The sequence below is a fragment of the Anser cygnoides genome, chromosome 5 (assembly GCF_040182565.1).
Source record: "Anser cygnoides isolate HZ-2024a breed goose chromosome 5, Taihu_goose_T2T_genome, whole genome shotgun sequence".
Lineage (NCBI taxonomy): Eukaryota > Metazoa > Chordata > Aves > Anseriformes > Anatidae > Anser > Anser cygnoides.
Window position 1 is genome coordinate 21,983,027 of NC_089877.1, and position 25,470 is coordinate 22,008,496.

The window sequence follows — 25,470 nt, forward strand, 5'->3', positions numbered from 1 at the left end:
GAAAGGGATCACAATTTCTTCTATATATATAATATGTATGCATAGCCCCTAGCACTATAAAGGTCCTATTCAAATTTTGGTGCAGCTATCTGAATTGTTTTGTTATTTTAAAACATAGTAATACACCCAAAGTCCCATAAGCTCTCTCTAAAAAGTAGTTTATGAAAAGTTATACAGTGACAGTCCAGAGGAAATGCATTTTTTTCCCCCTGAGGGAATATTAAAAAAAAGACAGCTGGGTATAAGAGCAATTTCAGGATTAACATTCAGGAACAGAAAGCTGAAATAGCAAGTAAGATACAGATCAAGTCAATAGGCAATAGAATTGAGCGGAAGCTGAAAATGAGAAATGCAAGTCTAATGTAATGTACAAGGAGGAGTTATGGAGGTGGAGTGAATTTTAATACTGAAGAAATGACTTGGATAGAAGTTTCTAACCCGATGAGAAAATGCTATGAAAATGACACAGCAAAAAAAAAAAAAAAGAGTAGGCGGGGATGGATGAACCATACCAAAAAGTCACAGCAAAGAGGAAAACAAACAACTTGCTTTCTATCCAGATACATGCCTCCTTTATTTTATCCATACACCAAGCTAGAATGCAATTAATATAATTCTCTGACAGTTCGTGAAGCTAATTCATGTCTTCATCTTAATCCTGAAACTATGACAATATCCCGTTTACAAGACAATCATTACAATCGTAATAGATTTACAGTTAGACTGAAAACAGAACTAGTCGTTGCAGTTGAGCACTTCCTCACCTGAAAGCCAGGCCCTCTTTTAGTACAACCTAAGGCTAACAAAGGCTGTCTTTTTTAAGTGTGCCAGCTCCCCCAGGACACTGTACCATGGGGGCTGAGAAATCTATTTCATGGAGCTATTTCCTCCTAGAATTCACTCTCAGGTGAAAGATCTCTTTGCCAAAGAGACGGAGCACATTTTTAAGTGGTAGCTATTTCGGCTATATGCTTAGTATGCTTGCTGTGTGTAAAAAAGTTGACTTGCAGCACCATCAGTGCACCAGCGTTTCTGGGTCTGTGCTCAGCTTCACCCAAGTCCAGCTGCCACACAGGGGGTCCTGTGGTTCCCCTCACACTGCGTTTTGTAGTGCCTCACCCCAAAACAGTTATCTGGAGAGCCGACTACCTGCCCTGGCTGCTCTTAACAGTTCTAAAAGCCACAGAGCTGACAAAGGAAGGATGGTGTCATTACAATCCATAGGATTCGTCCTCCACCCTTGGCTTTGAAGGCACTGCTTTCCATAGGACACAATTATTACCCCACAGGCTGGAGAGCATTTCACTTACATTTTAAAAACATCTTATTTTCTAGGAGCTTTAGAGACATTCACTGCCAGACAAGAGAGTTCCTTGTTGACTGGCACAAGGACTGAATACTGGACAAACAGCAGGAGAAGATGGCATTTTAGCCAAGCTGGCCAAGACAAGCCCATATCTGACTCGTGCCGTTGAGAATTGAGAGTTCACACAGAGCAGAGAGGATTTCTGGCTTTAAATGTCTCGCCTGGAAGTGCCAGACATTGTAAACTGCACAGAACCGATTTTTTTGACCTTGGAGGGATGCAAAGCTGAGTCAGCCTTGCTGGGATTCAGAGTACCTGACTGTAGGTATTAGAAACGCGTGCTTCAGCCGTGGAACAGGAAGGGAAAAGCTATCTATGGGTTGGTAGTTTTATCTTTCTCCACCACCCCCTTCCCTTTTCCTCACGAAGCAAAGCTTTGCTGGAGACATTTCAGGAATTAAGAAAATTTTGCTTCAGGAACGCACATTTTGGTACTCAAAAATTTTGGAGAGGACCCTTCCTATATACTATACATATCACTAGCATAACACCACTGACGTAGTTAAAACCACTATGGCCATACCAAGCCAGTTAATGGATTTAAGTGTTTTTACACCTCATGTGACAGAAGTGAAGGGCAGTTAGGTGCTTTTATTTTGAAGTCAATAGAAAACATTAGATATAAAACTGAACATGGGGAAGAAAATGCCCCACATGCCTTTTACATAAGAGAAAGGAGTAACAACATAGGAGCCCGCTCAACAGACAGGGAGCCTTTAATATAGGGGCAGCATACACAATTTTTATTTTCTGCTGCTAGAATCTGCCTTAATGCGTGGCTCCCTCCAGCAAAAGGGCCAAGCAGAAAGCACTTTTCTCCCCGCTCATCCACCAAAATATTAATATTCAGACACACATGAATGCAAAGATGGCTAAAGGATCATCTTGAAACTAATTTATCATTTAGCTTTATCCCAGTAACATGAGTGCAATGTCTCAGTCTACATACACTTACTTCACTACATAGCATAGGCCATACTTGAAAAGCAAAATAAAAATATATTTCCGAATACATATATAGCATCTTATATTTTTTTCTTTCCATTCTGACCAGCTGAACCTCCCCCAGAAGCTACTAGAGAGGAAAAAAATCATTCAAAAAAAAAAATCACACACAACCCCATCACCAAAACAAGTCAAGCCCAAAATGCTGTTTTTCTTCCATGACACAGCAGTAATTTTTACAGAACTAGGACACGGCAAAGGATTTATTTTTCTTTTGAATTACTAAAATAACTTAAGGAAATATTTCACTGGCATTTGGGAAGGCCACCAGTCCTAATCAATGCCTGAACACTTCCAATAGAGAGGACTCATTTGCTTTGACTTGCCAGGGATGAGTTTCTGGGCACAGCCCCATTCCAGACCTACTGTGATGACACAGACCCACCGCTGTTCTACTGCTACATCACATACAGAAGGTAAAGACTAGAGCACAGGGTTCCCTCAACTCATCTTTAAAGAAGAAAGAAGGCTTCCCTCCACTGAGGACATGCTCTGATCCCTGCTCAAGAGACTTTCCATCGCTGTATGCTGGTAAAAACAAATCCACGAAGTGTTAAAAGTGTACCAACTTCCATTGCTGGAGCTGGGTTTTGCCACCAGCTCCCACAGCTGTTTTGGGAGGAATCAAGCTAATGCTTCTCTCTACATTCAGTGCTAACCTATGCAGGAACCATTTTATTGATGCTATGATAAAATCCTTTAGCAAAGATTAAAGGGTTACATCCCTTCAGTTCATGAGTATACGCCCATCTCCAGCCACTTGTCAGTATGAAACTGCATATGCAAAGAACTGCTTACCACATCAAGTGTCCAAATTCAGCTATTCAGGGGAGGAATACTTGCATTTTCAAAATGTTTTACCTTCAGTAAGGATGATTCAATAAATCCAGTCGTGGAACAAAACTGAAAACAACACAGCTTTCCTACTGCTGAATGCAGTCTCACACAGAACTGTTGCAATTATGAATATACCTCAACAGGAACTGAAACTGTATTACATCTGAACTGTTTCTGGGTTCAATCATACTCTGACTCAGGCAATCAGGTTGGCTCTTCATAGCAAGACCCTCTTCATCACTCCGCACTCTTCCATAGCCTCCCACACAGACCTCAGTGAAATACTTGGGCCCATATGAAAATGAGGCATCCTCTAATCAAGGCATTCAGCTGGAGTCAGAAGCAGCTGAGATGTTCACCAAGAAACTAATAATATCATTGCAGCTCCATTATTAGCAGGTGTTTCCCAGGGCAAACAATACTGTGAGAGAAGGGAGTGGAAGAGTAACAGGGACTTTATATATATATAATATATATTTATATAATATACATAATAATAAAATAAAATATTATAAAATATAAAACACTATATATTTATATAATATATATGTTTGGAAAACAACAATTTTCTTCATTATGGAAAAGGAGGGGGCAACCTACCCCAGAGGCTTCATGGCAGATCATCTATTCACGAATACTGTCAAAAGTTTTCCTCAATGTTTACCACAAGGTAAAAACGTCAAGTTTTGTGGTAATATAAAATCCACCGATATCAATAATGGCATAATATGTCACCCCAGCATGTCTCATGCTCACCCCTTATTAAGGACTCCGTGATGTTCCCTAAAGCTGGGAGCTCAATGCATTACTCACCAGCTCACTCCACACCTGTGATTGTGCCATCAGCTGTCCCGCCCTCCCTCTTACTAACTCATACCTTCCGAGTTTGCCTGATGAGAGCACAGCAGACCACTGCTTTCACATTGTAGAACACCTCACTGATAAATAAAGCAACATCATTCTAATGTTCACTTACAAGCATTTGCTTTGTGTTTTTCAGTACGGGAGGAAAATTAAACAAAAAAGCAATTAATGTACCCAGACCACACTGAAAATAGCACGAGATGCAGAGCAGACTGTCTGATTAAAATACAGGAGCTCCATTCCAGCTTGTGCCAGACAAGACCATATCTATCCCTATGAAAAATAATCAGATCTCATTATATTTAGCACTCCATACTTGATAAAGTATAAGGGACTAAAAGCCACAATAAATGAAGACATCACTAAAAGATTAGTAGTTGCTATTTTTTTCTTGCTGCACTTTTCAAATATAAACTACACAGGCAGAACAGAGCCAGAGACCACTCCCTAATTCCTAGTGGACATATTGATCAATTAAAATGACATGTGTCTGGTCTTTTCTTTCCTTCTAACAGCAAGCAGCTGAAAGACTATCTTTTAAACATGCAAAAACAATTAACAGCATTATATACCATCCAGCAGGATTAAGTTAAAGCAAAAATCAGCCTGGCCTCCAGAAGCTAGACATCAATACAAAAATAAACAAATACTGTACGCTGTAAAGAGTTGCTAAATGTCACAGACGTGTTTCTAACCAATTTGCTAAACATGAAAGATATACATTTTCTTCCCATCTTAAAGGTGGAAGCCTTTATAATTATTCATATTCTTATTTTATGAATAGCAAAAGCCCTCAGAATGTCTGAATCTTTGGCTGCACCTTTTACTGCAGTTGCAGCAGAAAAAAAAAAAAAAGACTTGCTTTCCTTCCAGTAATAGATCTGAAATTCACTAAACTCTTATTACAGAGCATTATACAAACAGATGGAAAGACAAACAGGAGAAAAGCTAATAGTTACTGCACTTTCAAAACACCTGGTTATTGTTTGACAATCATATCAACATTTTGCTTTTTTAAGGATACTAACAGAAATAGGATAGTACTGAACCATGTTTTAAATCAATACAGTGCCAGTCACCAGCACTGATAAATGAAGTATTTTCTGGACTATTTTGGTAATGGAAGGCCGCTGGAAATAAATAGGTGATATTCATGGTATCGAAAGATAGCAGGTTAAGAGAAGAGCTACACATACAAGAAATACTTAAATAAAGAGACAGGGAAAAGAACAAGCTACCTTTACGGCATTAAAACTGAAAACAGCTATTCTTTTCATTTAAGCATATCAGACTGTAACCACTTCAATTGGATTGTGAAATTAAAATATATTCTCTGCAAATCTTCAGTGTAACACTGCAAATTCAAAGACAAGTCTAAATATTCAGACCAAGTGCGTTTTCTGTAGGCCTTTGTCTTAGCCTGTCTGCCTGAAAAATAATATTTAGGCATGCAGCATCTTTTCTCGGCATGATTTTCACAAGGCAAAACCCACACATTCTCATATTAGGAAAACCTCATAAAACAGGAAAAATAACGGTGCAATTAAAGACCAGCGCAGCATTTTGCACTTACCGTGTCCTGTTCAAATCATCCTCTTTTGATGTTTACGGCACATCTGTAGGATGCAATACTAGGAGGTGCCTTGTGTGACCTGCTGCATGATGCTGTGACATCAGTTCAGATGATGCAGCTCATTATGGGAAAGGCTGCTGTTGCCATGGCAACCGGGATGTGAGACGAATCCTTACTGCATTTCCAGGGGAGCCCGAGACAATACGGAAGCCCTTTAAAGAAACAGACAAAACGCAAACAGGCTGTTAAAGTACTGTGCCGCGGATCTGGGAGTCCATGTTCGAGTACACGCCTTTTATCAAGCAACGTTTTCGACAAATTATTCCAGCATGGTGATACCGAATGAAGATCTGCGAGCTACACGTGATTCCCATATTTAAAACTTAATATTGTATGTAGCGATTTAAGGACAAATTTTACCAGTCAAATTTCTTTATTTTAAATAAGGCTCTCTTAAATGATACAGTCAGTAGTTTGATTTTAACAGCAGGGCTGTACAGACGATTGCTATTTTACAGTATTTTAAGAAGTGTGCATCTTCCCCCTGCCCCACCCCTGCTCCTACATCCAATCTGTCATTTTAAAAAAAATATCTCGTTGCCAGGGAAAAAAGCACCCAGTACTTCAAAGCGATCGCACTGTTGGGTGAATGACAATGAGTTTGTTTTTTTTTTTTTAAAAAAAAAAAAAAAGGCTTTTTATTCACAAGAGCGTGAAGAAGTTTCTAGCCAACCAAGTAAAAATCTCCTTATCATTTTTCAACTGGAGGGTGACCCGCACTCCCATCTGCATGCTGAGTAGCCGGGCTTTCATCTGCCCATCAGGCAGACAGCCCATGGGGGACCGAAAGCTGCAGGCGAGCCAGGCGCCTGGCGGGGCTCTGCTGCATCCCCACCTGCCAGGCACGGCAGGGCGGCCACCACGGGGACAGAGCCACCTCGTACCCTGCCCAGGGGCTGCAGTGGGAGGCTGAGCCCTTCGGCCTCACCTCCAGAGGCAGCAACCCACACCCGTCCCCCATCCATAGAGGTGCTGGGAGGAGGAAAGGCTATGAGCAAGCATTAAGAGGAGCTGTCTGGAAATTAAAATGCACGACCGAAGAAGAACCAGGACAGGTTTTGGCTACCCGCCAGTTCTACTTGGATGAGAAAAGTTTCTGGCAAAAACTCCTCTCCCCAGCCACGACAATCCCTTCTACGTGGTCGGAAAAGCGCACAAAAGGCTGGGCACCATGCACTCGATATGCTGAGGCCCAGAGCGACACAACAGCCAAACCTGGGCCAAGAAGCCTCAATGTCCTGAAGGTGGCCGATAAATACAGCTGGCACTGACTGAAGCACGTAACACCATTAAACTTCGGTCTATAAACAAATTTCTTTTCAGTCTTTGATTTCAGAGGAAACCACTTGCAGTAATTATACCCTCTGACCCACTTCGAAAGAAAAGATAGCATTCAAATCTTTTGATTAATGGGTTGAATTCAAAGCTTCACCACAAAACAAGGAAACATCTCAACCTGAGTAGCACCAAATCTCTTCACCCTGTATGTTCCCATTTTTACACTCTTTTAACATTAATCCTACACCAGTCCAAACACAAGAAATCAAACTCTCAAGTCAACTCGCTAACAAATTGCATTTATTGACCCATAATAAAGTTTTACTCATGAAAGAGTGATAGTTGATTTATTTCTAGATTGTTTTTTTAAGAGCTTTCTTAAGTCCCTTAGGCTATAACCCACAGTTTAGCAGAGGACAACACTACTGAAATATGATTTAGGCTGGATTGACGTGAAAGTTAGGGGATGTCATTAAAACTTTGTGAAGTTTACAGTTCACCGAATGTTACTCTGTCCAAATAAACAACAGCTTCCTGAAACTCACATAAAGGAACCATTTCTCTTTCGCTGATTGCTCGTTGGCACAATTTTTATTACTTTTACTGCTATGGGAGCACCAAATGGGACCAGCGAGCTTTTGTTTATTCTTGAGAAAAATGACAAAAAATCAGGATCGTCATTGCAGCAAGCCAGGAGTAATAATCCAGTTGACACGGCAGCCGTGGCTCTTGTGTAGCGAGGAGGGGGTCGGGCAGCAGCAGCAAGGGAACGTCAGAATCTCTCTGCCCAGGCTTCTATCTATTCACTGTCAATCGCAGGCTGCCTGAGCCTGTGTATCCACAGATGCAAATGATAATATGGAAATGGAGGCAAAATTATAGTCATTTTCCTGACTTCTGACTGTTTGGCATTCTTTATATATCAATCTGTTCTGTCTTCGGTTGTTTATCCCCCCCACCCCCCCTCAAAAAACATCCACAGTGAGCCAGGGCAGCGTCAGACTGTGCAATACAGTGATGCCAAGAAGGCCCCAGGCAGAGCACAAACCAAGGATTTTGTGCATAGGTGCTATGAATAGTACTAGTATGACTTTATGTGAAGGACCGCAACCGCTACATGCTAGAAAGGAATTTCTACCTTACAAGTACCACAGGTAAGGCCCACAAGCTTTGCAACCTCTTAATTGCTTCATTTCCCATTTTGTAGGGCTGGGACTCTAGAGGGAGAGATCTGAGCCTAACTGCTCCAGCTGACTTTTTTTTTTGTAAAGGGGAAAAAGTGAAGACTATTTTAAAAAACACGTGCAGTTATTCACCCAACCCAGGATGGACATCTCTTAAGTCTAAGCTTTAAAATTGCTTTCCATTCCTTCTTCTGGCTTGCTGAAACAGGAGATGGGGAGAGAACCCAACCCATCCCACCACCCCACAAACACCATCATCATTTTGATACATCACCACTAGGTTTTCAAGCCAAAAGCTCTGCCTTTTTATAACAAAGTAGGAATATTTTGTTCTACTTTTCATTAATCACATTCTCCCTCTCCAGCACAAGCTGCAATGTTTTACCCTTGTCCCCACTGCAATCTTCTGATTTGAAGGGCAGAAGTTTTATTGATTTTGATCTGAAAAAGAAAAATTCCATCTACTACTGCCATTCTTTCCCCTTACTATCAATTTATGAGGATAACAATGTGTAGCACAATCCACATAAGTTTTCAATAAGCAAGACTCCACCCTATAAATAGACAGCGCCTTAACTTGACAAAAGTTCTGTTTCCTCTCAATAAGACCAGTAATAAACCAGGGCGAAACCCCACTCCAATTTATTTTCCATTTAACTACATTCAAGAAAATGAATTAAGAGCAAACTCACAAATACAGCTAAACAAAGTAAAATGCCATTGCAGACCTTTTCTCTGCAAAAATCCAGATGTTTCCTTTTGGGGCTCCTACCTCCCCACAAACAGCGGGAAATGGCCGCTTACCATTCACCAGCTACCCTACCCAGATAGCCAAGAGAAGCACATTGAAGTACCTAAGGAAATGAGAACTGCGTATTCTGAGTATTCTGAGTTACCTGCCAGACAAGCCAGAGGCAGGCTCTAAATTAAAAAAAAAAAAAAAAAAAGAAAAAACAGAAAAAGCAAAACCATAAATACGGAATGCTGATGCACAACAGATCACTAAATGTATAACAATACTCCAAGGAAGTCGTCATTCTCATTCAGGCAGATTTTGCAATCCAGTTCAAGAGCTTCTCTCTCAGATTCTGCATGTGGTTTGCCTTAACGCAAACAGCTATATATCACAGTTCCCATTCCACCACCAGACTATCAGAAGAGCAGAGGTCATATACATTGATAATAACTCTACCCCTCTCCTCCAAAGGAAAGGGATATAAATTTAAGTCTTATTGAATCCATTGAATTGACTCCATTAACCGAACATTACATTGCAAAGATTAGTCAGAGATGTGCAGCCTGCCTTAACTAAACTCAATAAACACACATCTACCTAGCGCTGTAGGTAGGGGATGCTTTCTGCTCTGTCACAAGGTCATCCAGTTGGTTTTTGTTGCTCCATTCAGAGAGAGAGGTGTGAGATCTGCTGTTCTGCTTTGCCTGGCATTGAGCAGAACAAGCAGCAATGCTGCTGCAACTACACAGCTGGCACACACCAGCCAGGACCACAGATGTTTCTCCCAGGTTGGAGCTCTTTGTTCATACTAACTCAGGATCCAGGGAAGTCCTTATTTACAAGATGCACATTTCACACTGGTTACCATGGCCTAAAGGTGAATGGGGTCACTGGTTTTCTATCTGCATGTTGGTCTCCACAGAGGCCATAGGATTAAAAGGCTAAAGAGCCGGTTTGTTCTCTGTACGTGGGGCCGCTTTGCATCAACTTCTTGAAGGATAGTAGCTTTGGAGGTGACAATGCTTTTGCTTCTTCTTTCTCAAGAAGATGAATGCATCCAGTACAAACACCTAGTACTCTATTCCGAAACAACTTCACAAATTAAGAAAAAAAGGAGTCAAGCACATATAAAAAAACAGTAATGCTACAAACCGGACAGTTTAATTCATCCCTTGTCTACACCCACATGGTAGAATAAAAATCTTTTCACTCCATCTTACACTATATTTAAGACTCAATGTATTGTGCCAGAAAGCAAGGCAGCACCCCCATTCCCAACACACAGAAAGAGTACAGCAGGGATGCGAATAACTTCTGCCAGCCACTAACGAGCTGATGTTCTTCAGATGGAGAAACAAGTTCCAGGTGTTGTGGTCTAGCTCTGGACCAACTACTACAGCATTTAAACACCTCAAGGCATACAATATTGTATATTAGTAATAGGCTTTGGTGTGTTCTGTTTTCCTTTGGTCTCATGCCTTCAACCACCCAAGAAGTATATTATTAACATGCCCTATGAGGTCTTCAGCTTATTAAAGTAACATTTATATGGAAAAATGGGTAAAAAGAGCTTGACAGTATTCTCTCAGTGTTACTAAATACAACCTATCTGAAATACAAAGACCAGTCACTTCTACTAAAACTTAAGCTCTCGTAAATCAGTGAAGTTCAGAAGACTTACAACTTGCCTACCCTGTCATTTGCTATAATAGGCAGCACCAGAGGTCACAGGCATGCTTTCACCATTGCTACAGCAATAGCTGTTGACCAATATACCCCCCTGCACTTATCTTCCCGTGTCTCCTCTCCACTTATATGATTCTGGCCTAAAGTTGAGGCCTGATCACTTTGTATCTTGACTGCTGCAAAATCCTCCGCTCCAGACAGCATTCCCTTTCCATTTGCCCTTTCCCATTCAGGATATCAGCAATAAATTCATCCATCTCTGACTCATTTTACAGTGAGCTTTAAAATTTGTAGGTTTTTTTTTTATTCCCCTCACTTTAATCATTCTGGAAGACTTGGCACAGTTTCACCTTACTGCTCCTATAGAGTTGACTACGTTTTGCTCTGCCAATAACTTCATAACCTGTTCCCCCTAACTTCGCTTCCTTTCCCACACTCTCCTGCCAACAAGAAAATGAACGGTCAAACAAATCACCAATGAATCTCAATGTTGTTGGAAGTTCAGTGAAGGTTGTCTTCCACAGCTACTGGCAAGCACGGAGGGAAAAAAAAAAAAAGCAAGCTGATCACCATCACTGACAGGCTTATATACTATACTTGGCCCATGTATTTTAAAACATTGAATTTTCCTTCCCTCCCTTCACCCCTCCTCCCCCAATCAATTCAAGATGCTCTTCTCCACTTGTTTCACACATTCATTACATATTGCATTTTAGGAACAACAGGCTGATGGCATAAATGCACTATGCACAGACTGAAAAATCCAAGTGAAAAGCTGAATAAGCATTTTGGCTCCGTGCTGCTGGATTTCAACTGTTATTTGCTCTTGAATAGGCTAGCGTGAACCTAGCTTATGTGTGCTTATGCCAGTTGCTGGTTTTGCACGCCTACACCAAACTTCTACTCTAAAGCCATCACTTACCGTACATATACAAACAGAGGCTAAAACATAGAATTCATTTTCAGAATCATTTAACAACAAAACGTCTTCTCTTAAGAGAGACAATGCTTTCAAAAACACCTACTTACAACAAGGCGGCTTTAATCTTCCGCAACCTCTTTTTAAAATCCTAGTTCAGTATTGAGTGAATTATGATTCAGCATTTAAAAACAGTATGGTGGCAAAAAAAAGTTTACTAGTGTAACAGAATACAGAGTTAGCGGTAAAAAAAAAAAAAAGAAAACATCAGGAAGAATACAGCAAAAAATACTAGGTAACTCCTGGTGATTAAAGGTTGCTGCAAGGTGCTAAAACCATACATAGCAGAAGCAATTTGCACAAGTAGAAAGTGCCTCATTATACTTTGAAGAAGTTAGTGTTATATGTCAGTTCAATAGCCATGGAGAAAAAGAGCTTTAGAGAAAATGCAGAATAGGCCCAACAGCACATTACAAGCCCCACTCAGCTTATTATCACCTCATAACTAGTTTGTGCTGGAAGCACTTGATGATTTTTTATTCTAACAAAATTAAAAAAAAAAATAAATCACATTCCAGTCATCAGCCCTTCTGCTGAAGTGACCTAGATGCTAGGAGACAACAAATCTGTCAATTTTTGTGTAAGGATGCCAACCACTGTCTTAAATAATAATAAAAAAAAAGCTGTAGCCACTTTCTTTTTCCCCACCTTGGCTGCTGGTGTCAAACACCAACCAACTGCATTCACTGACAGACTAACAGGATGCAAACAAGATGCCTGTGTCTAGACTAGAGGTGTATAAACAGCTCTCAGGACACACAATTACAGTTCTTTAGGAGCTCTGTGCAAAGATTTAGGAACAGCATAGAAGCTGTGGAAGCAACCTCACAAAACTTACTCTCTGTATTATAAACAGTAACTACTTATGCTTACAATCCAAGGACAAATACACGTAGTTATATTACTATTACAGCTAGAATTTCTTGTTACAGACTTGCCTCCACATAGTAGGTGTTCTGAATAAGCATGTTTATCTTGAAATGTGTTATTTTGTATACTGAAAATAGTAATTATTATTCCAATTACTTTTAAATTAGATTTTATATTACAAAACTCCTCACACCACAATGAGCATAAACTATCGATAACTAACAGACACCCTTCACCCATCAGAGTTTCAATTACTATTTATGTAACTGCCTCTCTACATACAAGAGATGGCTGTGGTTATAGTCTGTAAAAATGCTTTAGTCTTAAGAGATAATAACTGTTAAGTAACTATAATGTTATCACCCTGACTTGCACATGCCATAGACTTAATCCTCCAACAAATTTGGGACAGCACTGCTCTGAAAACAAGGTATCTAGATGAAAACTGCACATTTGATCTGAGTCTGTCACTTGTTTACTACTTATGTGAACTCTGGCAGTATTCTTGAGCATACATGCAAAAAATAAAAAATAAATCCACTAGTGATTGAAAATCTGCATATTTTCCCTAGCACCTACACAATAAAGCAGACATTTAATAAGCAGTGCAATTGACCATAACATAAGCTTACAAACCATACTCCGCTTCACTCTAACCCGTCCAATGAACAGGGCAGCTTTAAAACATACCCTAAAGACAGAGCCAACCACAAATAAGTTTATTTTGAAGTTGATTATTTCCATAGCACATCAAGTGCATGGAGTAAAGCATATACAATGATATGGACAGCCAGGTTTGGCAGTAAGATCACAAGTATTTTCTTTCAGCTTTAAAGAGATCTGGTATGCTGTCTTATCTGTCTGTAGGATAGGATGGCAGACACATCATGCTTTAGCTACCTTTCTACTTTACTAATAGTATAAACGAACATGAAAACGAGGTTTTCTTGACTCTCATGATTAGTGAAATTGGCGATTACAACAGAAAGAGGAAACAGATAATTACTGGAAAAGGAGAGAAAGACTTCAGATGGAGAATTCCTAAACAATTCCCATACAGCCTTCTGGTACCCCCAAAATATAAACCATTGGTCATTTAAAGCTCTGACTGACAGAGTAAGAAATAGCATTACGTGGGAACAAAGAGATCTCCCTGCTCATCAGGATTAGAGCCACAACTGTGAGAACAAGCACCTCCCTAACCCAGCTTAACTCTCCTCACCACCTCCTCTGTCTCCTCCTCTCACCACCTTCCAGGGGCTGCAAGGAGTTTCTCTGCCATAGCAGCTACTAACAAACAATCAGCCTCGACTATGTCTCTGTGGAGCATTAGAAAAACTCTCTTCTGCTTTACCCTTCCCACCCCGCTTCTGTTGAAGAAAAACTTCAACGGGCTGATTTAGCTGCTACCATAAACCCTGACACAGAGACAAGCACCAGGAAGTACAGCACAGCTACTGCTGGAATTAGTCGATCCTTAAGGTCCCTTTCAACCCAAACCAATCTCTGACTATAACTCTACTGTCAGAGAAGCACTAAGGAGGGTGTGAGACACATGGCAGAGAAAAACTCCAAAGCCAAAAAAGAAAAGGAGGTCAACCATGAGAGAAAAAAGTTAATTTCTGCCTCAAAACCCCCAAAACAGGCCCTACACCCAATCCAACTAGAGAAGAAAGGACAGAAACAAGCAAAAAAGGCAAAATTATCAAGTTACCAAAACCCCAGTTTCAAAATTTTAAAAAATAAATAAGAAAAAATTACTGATCTGTTGTCCCACACATACCCTTTCCATCAGCAGCTGCTGAAATGGCCCAGAGCTGGGCCCATCAGGGGCCAACTGATCCCACCTGTGGGCCCTCCCTGCTTCCCCTCAGCTTTAACCCCAGCGTTGGGGCTCTGGCCCTGGGCAAACAGGTGCTCAGGGCAGGCCAGGGCAAATATGTGTTGTTGTTTTTTTCTTTTTACCAATATGGCAGCTTTATCAAGGCACCAAAATCTAATGTTTGGCTCTGTAGTACAAGTGAATTAGATTCGCTGCTGGAGGGTGGCTTCAGCTATGTGCACTGAATGGGTTTGGTGATCTACAGGCAATGCTCTGGCTGTATTTTACCTGAGCAGAAGTCCCTTCAAAGCCGTGAAGATGTTAGGAGTTTAAGAAGAAAAGGCCAAAGCCATAACAAGGCACAGAGACTGCGTGGCTCTCTGATTTTTATGTGTTTTCTTTAAAGGGTTAAGGAATTAGGTGTGCTTACAGAACTGTGTGAAACAACTTGATCAAACCTCAGCCACAAAGCAGATGTAGCTGCCCTTTCGTACTGCCAACCAGCAAATACATATATCCAAACCAGACAAACTGTGGAAGCTGCCATGAGAACAGTAGGTACAAGTTAGTTTTCATCCCTGTAGGGCCAGGAAAGTAAAACACTGCCCTAAGGTGACAGGGCTGAGATCCGAAAATGTAAGTGCTGGCTCAGATGCAGGGCCTGGGAGTGCTGACAGCCACACTCAATCCTGCAGCCTCTCTGGGGGTCCCCACAACAACCAGATATAGTCCAGCCTCCAGCAGAGTCTTCTGCAACGCTGCTGTGGTAAATGTCGGGTCCCCAGCACTAGCTGCTTTGCCCCACAGCTCCATTCTCACCAGAAGGCAGGGTCCTCTGGTGCAGGCATGGCCATCGAGGCCGGGCTGTGAGACTCTGCGGGGTCCCTGCCGTGTGCCTTCACTGGTCACAGCTCTGGGAGCAGCTGGCTCTGCATCAGCCTTATTAGCTCTGTGGTGCATTAGAGAGACTGCATAGCCTCAGAATCTGGATCTCCCTGAAGACTGTACAGCTGCATTCACATAGCACAGCATCTGATCTAATAAAGACCTGAGCTGACTCTGCAGTATTACTTCTTCCCCTCCCAGTCTTAAAACAAAATCATCTCTCTCCTGATGGCACAGCCCATCTCACCACCCCCTCCTTTGCTTGCATCCTCCCCTAACAAATAACCTTTAACACTCAGCCTCTATATACTCTGTCATGAAAATCTTTCAAAACCATAATTCACATGTGTTGGTAGAACATTCCAGATGTTGCTGACCACAGTGACTGCATCTTCACTTGACGTGGCTGAGCTTCCCACTGCCCTCAGTACTGCAAGGCTGATGTTGTCCCTTCACAGGCCTTCTAGGTGTCTGGCCTCTGCCTGCCACTGGGAAGGAATGGGCAGCCATGCTTGGATGGCAAATGGAAAAGGGATCTTATTGTTCCAGGACTGGATTCTCCAGTTTTCCATATAAAATTCTTCAAATGCAGCTGAGCATTTGTTCATTTTCCACCAAAAAAAGATAAATCTCAATCCTTCCTTTCGAGTCCCTTCTTAACTTTCCAGCAGTACAGTTGTACCTCTTCCCTCACTCTAATGAAACTTGTCAGATAATTTCATCAGCCCATTTAACTCACTAGCTCAGCAGAAAATGTTCAAATTTCAGCTAGATTTATTTTCTGCTAAATTAGTAAAATAAATTGACTGAGTGTAAACAGTTGAGTCTGTGCCACTCCTACTTTTAGGAGAAGCAAGCTAACAGATGGTGTCACCTCTCTCTCCGAACTGCATATTTCTCTGGCATATTTTTTGTGGGCTTGGTGGGGAAGGGTTCATACCTCAGTGACACAGAGTGCTAGATGCTGGAACCAGGGCTTGGAGAGAGGTGCCTGCCTGACACTGCCTTCCTTGCAGTTCTATAACACCTGTATGTACTGATCGACAGATGTGCTTGTTCTGCCCCATCATCCATGTTGCTTATACCTCCAATTGATCAGCATCATCAGAGCATATACTTCTCTGTCCTCTGTATCCTTTTTTTTTTCATATTCCGCTTGGATTACGTTTATCATTCTTGTGGGTTTTGTGAAATACTTGTCCATCCCCCACAATCGTATACCAACAGATGTATCTGTTCAACTCACACCATATTTTTGGCAAACTAGAGGATGCCATCTCATTCCCTGTATAAAATAGGTCAAGTTTACCTAGCACACTGTTCCTCCATCCTCTTTTATTCTCATTCAATAGCCATAGGCCTTACACATTATATGAATTCAAAATACAGAATGGTTATATTTCTTTGTGAACTTTTCAATGATAATTGTCACCAGAGTACCTGGAAGCTTCACAAAACCAAGCTACTTCATGCTCACAAAATCCCTCGAATGAGAGAGGTTTTAATCCCATTTTAAGGAAGATAAACATAAGCACAAAAAGATTAAAAATAAAAGTCTGATGGATTTTGTGTCTGATCTGAGATTTGACTTTTTGAGAACACATGGCTTTCTATACCATGTTTTCAATTCAAAGCACAGCTGCTGTTGATTTCAGTTTCAGCTGTGAGCATTCAGCAAGCCATTCCCAGGGTGTCAAGTCAGGCCCAGGGAAAACAAGGAAACAACTATTGATGTGACAAAGTTTAGTTTAAATAAATTGGCCAACATCATACAGAAGCTTTGTGGCAGAGGCACAAGCAAGAACCATTCTGATGGACTAAATTATGAGCTTTTTAAAAACCTTGTCCTCATTGGCTGAATGATTTCAAACGTAGAGGAGCAAAGGGAGGCAGAAATCTTCTGCCCTTTATTGCTTTCACTCCTTTGACAGGAATCCTTCCTGGGCACTGAATAAGACAGGCATTTGGGGTTGGGGGAGGGGGGGGGGGGCAGGGGGGGAATAACAGATGAGCATTGTAATTACAGACTGTATTAGAAAGCACTCATACAATAGGTTCAGTTAAATATTTACTCTAGTGTTACCTACCTTAGCCAACTCAGGCAGTCATTTGACTAACAGTGACCTCGAGAATGTTTTTTTTTCTAAACAGTACATGTAATTTTGTGTGTTAAATCCTATGTGGGGTAGATTCATCTCTGATTTAACTTAAAATAAAAGGCCTATATTATGTACAACAGAGGTAGCAAAATGACAGTTTAACTCAGGTACATGCATAGGATGCACAAGCCAAGGCTGAAGAGCAGACCCAGGTACTGTCTGGCCATGAAGTAAGGCTCAGTTCTAATGCTGTGATACAGGCAGATGACTGACTTACAGTATAAGTGATTTTTCTTTGGTAATCTTTGGAGCATAAATACTCAATAAATCAGAATACATTTTCATAGGACAAATATTAAGCAATAAATGTATAGAATTACTGGCTGCCAGCAGACAAAGAGAACAATTTATCACTTTTCTAATGCAAGGTTAGTTAATACATAGTTGGGAATCTCACTGCATTGAGAATTATGAAGCTGTGCAGAGTTTGTGCTTCTACTTAAAGCTATCACTTGTGAATGTATTTCCCAGACAAAAAAAAAAAAAAAGATAATTATCAGTGTTTGATTAAAACAAAATCTGGATTTTACATGCTTCCTGGAAATTTCTATCAAAAAAATGGTTTATTGTTTGGTTTAATTATTTATTATTCTCCGTACAAATTATTATTCTGGTTAAAAACAATATTTATTTTATTATACCTAGATATAAAAGAATAGAAAAGAACCAAAGAACCACAATCAGTTATACATGTCAATTTCTACAATACAGGAATACTTGAAAAATCAAAAAAAAAAAAAAAAAAAAAAGGGCTGTGAAAACATTAAATGAGAACATGACAGCCCAGCCACAATGTCTGCACATCTGCCTCTTCATGATGAAAGTGATCTAAAAAAAAAAAAAAGAGGGGGAGACAGCAAGACAAGGCTGTGCTGCAGCATGGTCCCTTGCATGGATATTTCACCAGGAGCTGAGGACATGCACAATGAGCGACTGGCTCCCCAGCATGCTGTGGGCATGCCACTGGTGTCAGCAGCAAGGCATCGTACAAGCAATATAGCTTTATTTCTCCAAAGGACTGAGTTCACTTTAACAAAAAACAACAAATGCCTTTATCCTTCTGACAGTCAGCAAAATATCTGCAGGCTTTAATCCCTGTTGAGTCTTTTTGCATTATGACTTTAAGACAAAGCCTTACTTACCTGTCCACAGGCACAGCTACAGATTTAATCCACTCAGACATTATTTTGTGACTCAGTTATTCCCAGGTTTTGGCATCTTGATAAATGCCATCTTGGCCTGGACAAAACCATCCTTTTGATGACTGTCACATTGCCTGTATGCCTTTTTGTATGCCTCTGCTTTCTCACAAGTCCAAGTTGTTTGCTTCAATTTCAGTTCCTTTCCTAAGCCATCCCCACCACACCACCACCTTTGCTTTTCCATTTCCATATAATCCTAAGGTGCAAAACCGTACTACCATTAACAAATTCCATGACAGATTTCTTAATAACACTCATTTTTTAGCAAAGCTCCTCATAAGCATCTGGAAAAAAAAAACTTTCTTTGCAATTTCAAAAAAAAATCTTCTTATATGTCTCTTTTATTTATTCTAGGTATTGTGCAGCTCATAATGCAGAGGCATCAGGATACCAGCAGCCCATCATACTGATCAGTAATAGAGCTAAGGGTGGACATTTTTTCATTAGACCAGCTCACAGAGCTGGAAAATTAAACATTAGTCCTTCTTCATAAACATAAGCAAAGAGTTTTAAAGATATGTACAAGCTGAGAATAAATGCTTTCAAAAATCAGAGTTCAATATCTGAGAGAAAATGGAGCTGGTAGTTTGAAGTGAAAAAGGGTGCCGGAGAGAAAAGAAGTAATACAGTGGTTCTCTCCAATAGGAAAGAGAAAGATGGATAAATTATCATATACGGGACAAGAGGGAATAGCTGATGGCATGGAATGAAAATAAAACATAAAACTATGTAACTTTTGAGTTCATGTTTTGAGTAAAGTTTTAAACTCTACTTACAAGATTTATCTACAGCAGATATTTTTAGGGCTCCCTGAGAGGACAGAGATGGAGGAATCACCTTAAGGCATTTTTCTCCTGCTGAGAAATGAGTGTTCATCTCTTTTATTGATTGTCTCCTTTAATGATTGTGAGTTTATTCTGGAAAAATATGGCTATTTAAATTAACCTCCACTGTTTTCATGAGGGCATTTTGTACCAGGATGAAATGCATTTAATTCTGGGAAGTTGTGTATCATCAATAGGTTTTAATGGCTCTGCCTGGAAGACACTTAGGTGTCATTTGTGGGGAGGTGTTTATTGCTTTTTGATAATTATATCATGCTCTGTAGTCCAAGATTGTTCTGCAGTATAGATCACAATTATTTTATTAATTTTGAATGCAATGTTATTATAATCTAGGCTGAACTAGCATGTGACAAGAGGAGCAGATTATTACTGGGATTTTTCAAGTTTGAATTGGCATGTATTGAGTGTAGTAGCTGAATTTCTTAGAAGAGCACTTTTTTTTTGTTTGTATGGCATCTTCAAACCCAGGTTTTCAGCCATGACAAGAAATCTGTGATAGTATAACCACTGAACAAGCAAGCAAGAGTAACACTTGTTTGTGATGATGGTTCGTTTATTAGTCATGTCTCTCAAAAACAGTTAGATGTTTAATCTAACATCTATTTAACTTATTTAACTTATTTAACTTATAACATCTATTTAACTTATTTTAAGCATCTATTTAATGCTAGATACTGATATCTTCTCCCCCATTTTATGTGATTTAATATACATAATGGAGTTCTTGTATTTGAAACATAGGGGTATTGCTACCTAAAAATCAAGAACATCTTTTTTTTTTTTTTTTTTTTTTACAAAAGACTGTGGAGAAGCCCAGAAGCATGTATGCTTGGACAACATGTCCAGTATAGATAAGGATATAGAAATTATCTCTCAGACACCATGGCAGAATGCCATGAAGTCTTATCATAGATAAGGATAATCAGGATAACATAGGAGGAACTTGGTGGCACACACAGTCAGTGGAACACCGTGAAGCCTGCAAACTCAGCAGTAATGGTGAGAGAACAGCTCACAAAGCTACAGAAAGCCTAGAACTGAGTCAGTCATAAGCTGACTACATCAATGAGTAACAGAATTCTTCTGAGATAAAATCTCAGGGCTAAATGAGAAAAAAAAAATGTAGAAAAATGAGTTATATTACAGTTGGGTACTAGGAGGCCTCTTGCAGGTACAAAGCACTGTAAATGGTCATTTTATTTCTCAAAATGGTGACACAGGAAGAGATCAGAGAATCTCAGAAAGGCAAGTTGAAAGACACTTTAATATATCCTCATGGAAAAAGTGATATAATAGTGCAACAGAGATTTTTAGGCACAATTAATGATGCTTCATGGAGAACCTGGCTAGCGAGCCTCTCAGAAGAAAGTGTCACTTGACTACACTGTGAGTAGCACATAGGACCTGTTTCAAAAAGTCATGATCAAAAGGTTTTCTGTAACAGCAACTGTAATGATATAATGTACAAAAACACAATGTCCTTGCAGGAGGAATGGGAGAAGAAAAAAAAAATAAAAAATAAAAAAAGTGTCATAGATAGATCAACTTCAGAAAGTTACTACATAGACAGCTTCTTAAAAAGAAGCTAAATAAGACATCTAAGAGTTAAATCTTTGTAAGCAAGTTGGAGACAGACACCTCTTTATAGGCACAGAAAAAACACATCATCTTTCAAAAAAGGCTATCGAAGGGCAAAAAGCCACTAAAGAGCAGGATAAAGAAATTTTTAGTAGCAGGAAGGCATCAATGAAAAATCAAAAGCTACATCCAAATGAGGAATGTAGAAAAGACTGTACACCATGGCAGTTCAAATGTGAAACCATGATAAGTCAAGACCAAGAAAAAAAAAATGAGGAGAAAAGTTTGCACAAGCTCAAAACCAAAACGAACTGTAACTCTTTTCTTCAACATAGCAGGAACAGAAAGCTCGTCAAGCGCCTGTGAAGCTAGTACATAACCTGGGTACACAAGACGTACTGAGAAGCTAAGACCATAATTAAAAGCTAAATATGTTTTTCAGTTCTTCAGTCACTATGGAAGAGACACCAAAACTCTTTGCAGGGAAGTCACCAGATGTGTCTCAAACTGAAACATTGAGAAGTTATTGCGGAACAAATAGGTAAAAGTTACAAAATCCCTACATATGAGACAGGATATCTTTAAAATGTCGATCATACTAGTGCAACTGGGAATAAAAGTGGGAATAAAAGTGACTGACTGTCATCCACCTTCTCCTAAATGCTAACTGCTTACTGGCTTTCATAAGAATGCAGGAGTATTTGACTCCTCAGATATTTAATGATATTTTTTTTAGAGTCTGCATTTCAGAGGGCACTATTTCAAATCTCTAGTAGAATCTCTAACATAACATGAGACTGCCAAAATTTTGCCTTTTAATCTCCCATAGCTTCTGCATCCTGAAGGTGTATGCAGCCACAGAGAAGATGGTGAAGGGACAAAGATTATATGTGTTTTCCTACTTGAAAACAGTTGTTTGTTTGTTTTTAGCAGTAAGCTTTAAAATATTTTCAATAATAATGCAAAGAGCTACCCAGGCTCAATAATGCAGCATAATTTAATAAACAACCCTCTCGTAAGCTAGACTTCCCTATAAAACTTTACAGTTTCTCTGAAACATAGATAGAGGGTTAAGTATTTATTGCATAGTGCATGAGAGACATTTTTTGTAAACTGAAAAGAGATGGGAATTCATAGATTCCATATCCTAGGGCAATTTGTGAAAATACTAAAGTTTCTAGCTTTCAAAAGTGTATGTTCCAGATGTATTTTTCTAAGATGTAGAAATAGCTGAACATTATCCACAGGGCCTTTTGGAAACTCAGAAAGAGAACAGAGAATTATCCCAAGAATCCTCCAATAAATTTTATGCCAGAATTTTAAGAGAGAGATCCCAGAAATGCCTTTGGGCACATCACCGATGTTATTTCCAGGCTAATTAAAGATGTATGCTTTCTTCCAGTGGGATGACTGATGTGACAGGTTTAACCAGATCTTGCCAGGAAAATGAAAATATGTGCCTATTTCAATGCATCATCTCCTTTTGGCAATATGCACAGTAAATTGTACTTAGTCACCATCCAAATTTTCACAAAAGCAACAGGTATGCATAGGACCATGTAAGTTTTGAACCTCCAAAATGTTCTGTCTTATACAGTGTGAGTTTCCACTCCATCCGTCTTTTCATTGGCAACTCTTTCTCTGAAAGTATTGACACTAGTGTTCCTCTCTCTTTTTCCCTCCTTTGCCTTCTTTTCTGAAGTGACCAAAATGTCAAAGATTCCATAATATTAGGTGTGTTGACAAATCTTAGTGCAAGGCAAGAACAAGCATGCGTGTTACACTGGCAGAAGATGCAGCTCCACTGTGAAAGATGAGAACTGAATCTTTCTGTTATACTGGGTCATGGCCCCTTGAGGTTTTATAGCTCACGGCTGCAGAGGAGAGGTGAATCACAGAAATTTTAGTTGGAAGGAACCTCTGGAAGTCTTTGTTTCAACCTGTGGCTTGAATAATGTTGGGCTGTTGCCAACCCAAGATCAGGGCAGCCGCAGCTTTGTCTAGCCATGTCATGAAAACCTCCGAGGATGGAGCTTCCACAGCCTCTCTGTGTTAACCTGCTCCTGCGCTACTCTACCCTCCTCGTGAAGATGCTGAAGGTTTATTTGGGGGTTTTGGTGGTGTTTGTTGTTGATGGTTTTGTTTTTGTTTGGATGGGAGTGGAAAGTAGGAAAATGAGAAGATACTATAAAAATATATGCACTATATATGCTGCATATACTAATGGCAATGTCACGGTCTCTCTCTGACTTCAGGGAAACTAAGAAATAGCAGTGGGAACTTACAACAGGCAAGAGCGTATGAATTACCAGCGCCATAATGGAATAGAGAAAAGCAACTCGGTAGCTAATAGAGGGAGGAACGACTAAAATTTCCCCTCTGCCGTTCTTGTAAAGCTGTCTGTGTAAAAGCAGAACAAGTTTGTGTCTAAATTCACTATAATTTCAAATATTTTTTCCTCTTCTCTTCGTTTCTTTTTTAGAGTTGAAACCAATCTGACAAGCAAGTCTCCCCAGACACTGCTCCCCGAGCCCGGGACACCAGACGCATCAGCCTGAATCATGCTGCCTCCAGCCCTCTTGAGTATTTCCTGCTTCTGAGAGAGAGCAGCTACGTTCTGACAGCTTCAATGGGAGGTGTCAGCCTGTTTCCAGAGCTTTCAAAAGACATTCTGTCATTCCATGAATGATATCATTGTATGGAACCTCTGAGATAATGAGAGTATGAACATCATCCCACAACACCGTTTGGCTCAAAGACAGGGAAACATATGGACATTCCCTCTACACAGATTTTGCAGGGGAACATAGGGAAAATCCTACTGTCTGCAAAAGACATTTCTTAGCTTCATTTGCAACAGCCTGAATGCTATTAACAGTGGACAAGATGGAACTGGTTGGCAACAGATTGCACATCTCAACACAGAGTTTCGCTCTGTTTAAGCTTTTGCATAGAAGCGTGAAGGAGGTGAAGTCACCACAGGATGTGAAACACGCTAAAGCTTACTAAGGGCATTACACTGAAATAGTTGCAATGAAACCATCTCGCATTCATTGAAAGGCTAATTTTTCCCCTTCTTGCCATATTGAATGAGACTATCGGATCACTTCAGTCTGGATTTCAGCCTATTCAGATAGAATGACTCACCTATAGACTACCACTCTACAGCAGAGCATGATAATCATTTGGATGAAACTGGTGTGCAACAAAAAACTAAGCTCCCAAGTCCTACATTGAAGATTAACCTGGCCATTTACAATTCTAAATGTCATGGATAATTCTTTATTCTCGAACTTTTATTTTGCAAAATAGCAGTTAGGACCTAGAAGAAATTCTGCCAAATTCTGACACTGGGCTTCAACCACCACTTTGTCTCGCTTTTCAGAATAGCTCTTCTGAGTTGTTCTATGAAACAGGTTTTATATTTACACACTTATCAAAAGGTTTTATTCAGTAGCTACTACTTCATTTGGTTCAGCCACTGCCCTCCAGGCCCAATCACAGCTCTTCATAAAAACTACACAGGGAAAACAATAAAACCCCAACTTCACTGTTTTCTTTCAGGGAAGGATGTCTAGCCCTCTGAAGAAAAGAAGTGAAGGTAATACAAAAGACTAAAACATTTTATATTTTACCACAGGATTGCTCTACATATGGTATATATTAAAATTCTCAGAGTTTGCATATCATATGTCATATGAGAGCAATAAATTTCCTTAATTGGCTGAAGTGTGAATTTTGAGAGAATGGATTTTTTTTCGTAGGTGTTTAAATGTAACATATAATTTATTTTTCATGTTAAAAGGCCACATGCTCTAAGGCAAATTCCTTAAATAAAGAGATAATAATGTAAAACCTTTTTAGCATCCAGCATTTCTAGTCTGAGCAGGGATAGTTCAGCAGGTTTTTAAATAAAGTATTTTGAATTGTATATGCGAAAATGTGTGGAGAAATCATTTCCCTACTACTTGCATTGCTCATTCAACAGGGAAATATTTTTAATGTATATGAAACACAGGCTGTAGCCCACCTAGCTGCCTACGCTAACATGATGGAGAGCCAGCAAATGCAACCTTTGTGATACTGCATTGCAGCACTTTATTTAACTCCTCTAATCAAAATATTCTGCTCAGGGTTTTAGATGCGCTTGGCTCTCTGAAGGATCTGGACACATTCCAGTGTAAACTTTTTTTTTTCCCTTATAACAACATAACAGGAAGGAGGAGTAAACGGACAAAACAGAGAATAACTTTCCTGCTGTGAATTTGCAAAGTATTTCTTAAGTATTAGGCCCCGTCCTGCACAGTATGGAATTAAGGCTCAACAATGTTGATCCATCAGATGTCTAGTTCCCAATGATATTCTGCTTATTTACACAGACAAAACACAGTTTTTCCCTTAGTGACATAGGCACTGAAGGCCTGTGGAGGTACACAGTATACCTCTGTAGCAGTCTTCCTTCTTTGTAAAATTATCTCAGCCTGAAGCAGCTGAATTTTGAGTGTAGTTTCAAGGAGTGAAAAACAGATTTTTTCTTTCTT

General features: G+C 39.9%; 1 protein-coding gene across 6 annotated transcripts in view; it reads right to left on the reverse strand.

The window, feature by feature from the left end:
- AKAP6 (A-kinase anchoring protein 6) overlaps positions 1-14,281 on the reverse strand; it is a 283,028-nt gene extending 268,747 nt beyond the window's left edge. For 2 of the 6 annotated variants that reach the window (XM_048058598.2, XM_066998061.1), the window contains exon 1: positions 5,646-6,273. The gene's annotated coding sequence lies outside the window, so the exon portion shown is untranslated. Of the gene's footprint in view, positions 1-5,645; positions 6,278-14,221 lie in introns of those variants that run through there. The other 4 variants (XM_066998060.1, XM_066998067.1, XM_048058599.2 and 1 more) reach the window with 4 other exon arrangements.
- Positions 14,282-25,470: the final 11,189 nt, after the last annotated feature.